The sequence below is a fragment of the Cucurbita moschata genome, unplaced genomic scaffold (genome assembly GCF_002738365.1).
Source record: "Cucurbita moschata cultivar Rifu unplaced genomic scaffold, Cmos_1.0 Cmo_Scf00100, whole genome shotgun sequence".
NCBI lineage: Eukaryota > Viridiplantae > Streptophyta > Magnoliopsida > Cucurbitales > Cucurbitaceae > Cucurbita > Cucurbita moschata.
This window is the reverse complement of record NW_019268616.1, coordinates 383,649-387,842: the sequence shown is the minus strand read 5'-3', so window position 1 is coordinate 387,842 and position 4,194 is coordinate 383,649. Positions and strand designations below refer to the sequence as shown.

The window sequence follows — 4,194 nt, the reverse complement described above, 5'->3', positions numbered from 1 at the left end:
ACCCAACTTACCCTACAGTACATTCCAAAAGTGACTTAAAAGTTTAACCTCCCTATCTCTAACAATTATTCTTGGATTTCCATGTAATTTTACTGCTTCCTTAAAGAATAAGCTAGCAACATGCTTTGCATATCCCTAAACAATTATTCTTAACTACAAAACTTGTGAACATAGTGCTTCATCTTTGGTCAATTGAAGTGTTCATGCAATATATTATAAGTTTTATTAATCCCAAAATGTCCCATTAAGCCACCACCAAATTAACTAGCTCCAAAGATAAACTAACAACCCTTGCTAAACCTGTCAAGTAAGTGACTCTATTATTTGCTTGGTTGAATGAATTGTATTGCGCATTATAACGTATACGTGTGTCCCTTGAGCATGTCATAATTATGATTGTTATGCTATCCAATGTTGTGTTATGTCATGTTTATAAGCTAGACTATAGTGTGACTATACTATGTTATAATAATATGTTATTATGATGATAATCTATGATGTGTTATGACGTGTATGAAAGATTTTGTAAGAATTATGTCTACATAATTATGTTATTAATGGAATGGAGGTTTGACTTGCATTATAAATTTATGTCATTATTTTAAGGCATGGGAACCTCATGAATTTATGTGTGTCATATGCATCGTGATACTTTTCTATTATGATTAGTACGAATGTGTACTTTACGACTTACGACAATTATGTTCATCACGATGTTACGCAGGCCCTTTCCTCCATGGTGTCTGAAAGAACATTAGCGAGTGCTAGTCCATTGAGACAGGCCTAGGCAGTACATGAGCCCTCAGGTGGGTCCTTGTGCTCGTGGTTTGGTCGTGCGTAGGAAAGTACTATACATCCAACCTTGCAGGAATTGGAAAGCTACCTGAGGCAATGCCATTAGAACCTATCATGTCACATGTGTTTGTATTTCTAGACACCAAATGTGCAGTTACTTACTACATATTTCTTAAACTACTTAAACCACATAATACTCTTATTTTTCAGGTAAAGGTTAGGCACCAAGGTACGGATGGCGACGCCGTGACGAAAGCCATGGAACTAGAGGTAGGGTAGACACAATTTATGTCTATTTAGTAGTCCTTAGGTTAGTTCGCGTCAATGTTTTTATTTTTCATTATTTTATCCAAACTTCACCTAATTTATTTTTCGCATTATTGTTTTAAAGATTTTATTAGGAACGTGGGAGCCCATGACACCTTTTATGAAATATTTTATATGAATATTCTGCGTACACATTAATCATGTCACGTATGTAATAACAACTTTATTGTAGTATGTCAGTGATCATATCCAGCTCGATTTTCCACAGAATTGGTGTTAAAAATTTCTAAAATTCTTCTAGTTGGACATAATTTCCCATTAAAATTAGGTTTATATCGAAATCGAGGGAAATACAGACAAATAAAGGTCAAACGAATGGAAAAAGAAGTATCACTCCGTTGGTTATGGACCAACATATGCACAAAGGGGTCCCATGCACAAGTATCATGTACGACAACATACGCACAGAGACGGTCGCATGCGTAAAGGTGGTATGAATCTCAAATTGGGTCAGGCGCATAAGGTGCGGGTCACGATTTGAGTCGGACACCGACAATCGAGTCTGAAATTTGTAACTTGTGTGTCCACTAGATGCTTGACGCTCTACCTTTCTCTCTTCGCAAACCGTCGCCCAAAAGTATACTTAACCAACTTCTCATGTTTTATGAAAAAGTAAAGAAAAATAGAATATTATCATAATTTTTAATTCTTAACTTTAATTTCAATCTCGAATAAAATATTCCATCAATATTATATTGAACAACTTTTTCATGTTTTAAGAGGTACATAAACTATACCCTCATTTCATACGAAATTCAAAGTTTTAAAGAAAACAATGAAGAAATAATTGAGGATTCAAGTTTAACTCTTCAAAAGAGTACCAACGATAATTTCAAAATTTGTTGGCCACGGCCTCCTATGAACTCTAGCCTTACCACTCAGATTAACCTTTTTTCTGCATAGAGATGACTCGTAAAGACAAAGTAAAAATTTTGGTGGCATTATTTCACATTCGATAAAACTTTTATTTCGTATTTGTTAAATTTTATTTTCCTCTCTTTAATGTTTCATAGATTTGTGAAAAATAATTATAATATCATATTAACTATCCTTTCATTTTCCTCTAAACTCCAACATTTTGGAATCTTAACTGTGATAACATGGATCAAGATCCATGTTCTAGTTCTCATCCGTAATTCTTTGTTCTTGTCTTTGTCCATTCTTGTTCATGGTTCTTGATCTTAGTTCTTGTTCTTATTTCTTGTTGTTGCTTCTTATTGTGTTTTTAAAACATTCCCCCTAAAATTTACGATACAAGACATGAACCTGATAACCTGTGTCCAAGACTTCATGCATTCCAAACAACGCAGTTTTAAATTACGTCCAAAGCTTCAAGTGTTTCAAGAGACACAATCTAAACATGTATCAAGGGCTTAATGAATTCTTTGCGACACAATCTGAAACCTACACCAAATGATTATTATGTTTCATGTGGTGTAATTTGAAACCTACGTCTAAGGCTTCATATGTTTCAAGTGACGCTGTCTAGAAACCTATGCTCAAGGCTTTCTACATTCCAAACGACTTAGTTTGAATGCTTATGCTCAAGGCTTCATATATTCCAAGTGACGTACTTTGAAACTTGCATCGAAGACTTCTTACACTTCAAGCGATGTAGTTTGAGTCATGGTTTACCATGAGAAAAATAGGGGTTTCTTTTGTTTCGGAGTCTTAAAACCTTGGTTCTTTGTTATTAGCATTCTTTGTGGGCATTGTTTTGGTGTGTGATAAGCTTACTTAATACATGTCTCAGGTCTTCTAATTACTTAAAAGTCAAGGTCTCAGGAGGAGCTCATTCTAATTTAGGTAAGCATCTAAATTACTTATTAATCATAAAGATAGTAACCACTTTGCTTAAAGGCTCATTATAAAGTTTATCAAAAGACAGTAACTTTAAAAAAAAACAAAAAACAGAAAGACAGTAACTTTAAAAAAAAACAAAAAACAGAAAATCAAGTGGCATTTCCATAATGATTATAAAGTTTATCAATAGATAGTAACTTAATAAATAGTAACTTAACAAAAAATCATTCCACTTTCCACTAGAGTAAGGCAAAAAGAAAGATCTCGAATACGACGGTTTTTCAGGCGTATAAAGTGGCATTTCCATAATACCCATATGTTTCAAATATATATTTTTTAATTAAAAAAAAAAACTGTTATCAAACATGATTATATTTTTATTATAAACAATAAGAAGAACTTGTTACCGAACATGTCGATAATTGCTCTCATTTACAACAAGAATATAAAATGTTGAAACGTCATCCTTGTTCATCAACTTCAAATTTAAAGGACTATTACATTACACATTAGAACACGTGTTACTGCCAATGACAAATGGCTAACAATAGCTCCCGTCGGTGATTTTTGAAAATAACTAAAATACTATTAATAATAAATAAAAACGTTTGTTAATATGCTGGTTACCTATCTCAATACAACGATAACATGTTTCTTTCATTTCCGTGGGAGTAATTGAGAATTAAACCTAATTTTACTGGTATAAAAGTGGAACAAACTAAACTCAAATATTCAATTCTTTACAAAATTAATTCATTTTCAACCCTCCGTTAATAAACTCAGTTTGACCCATAAATTCTCCTACTAAACAAATATTATGTTTTGGGTCAAAATATTGTTTAGATACATTTTGACCATTTGTAGATAAGGTATGAACTACCGTAAGCATAATTTAGTAGATACGGTATGAATTAAGATCACAAAGTTTGATGGTTCAATTTCTTACTCGTAAAATGTTGAACTTAAAAAAATGAAAATTTAGAAAATTTAGAGATCTATTAGACATTGACTTATGTTTATGGACCAAATAGATATAATGTTGAAAGTTTGTTGGGGACCAAACTTATAATTTAGATAAATTTAAATGTCAAATAAGCTTTTAGTCTTACATGATCTTATATGCTGTTTATATGTATGTTATTACTCCATCCAATAAAAATATTATTAAATTTATTATGATTTTATATTTTTTAATAGAAATTATATTAGGAGAGGTAAATAGAGGAGTTATTTTAGTTTTACTTAAACCTCGACCAATTTGATTGTTTA

At 32.0% G+C, this 4,194-nt stretch overlaps 1 long non-coding RNA gene across 2 annotated transcripts; it reads left to right on the top strand.

The window, feature by feature from the left end:
- The first annotated feature begins 739 nt into the window (after positions 1-739).
- LOC111439665 lies at positions 740-1,641 on the top strand. 2 transcript variants are annotated; one of them, XR_002709834.1, is made up of 3 exons: positions 740-920; positions 1,006-1,065; positions 1,419-1,641. It is a non-coding gene; the product is annotated as an uncharacterized LOC111439665 (long non-coding RNA). The 2 variants fall into 2 exon arrangements; XR_002709835.1 differs by lacking the exon at positions 1,419-1,641 and adding an exon at positions 1,391-1,408.
- Positions 1,642-4,194: the final 2,553 nt, after the last annotated feature.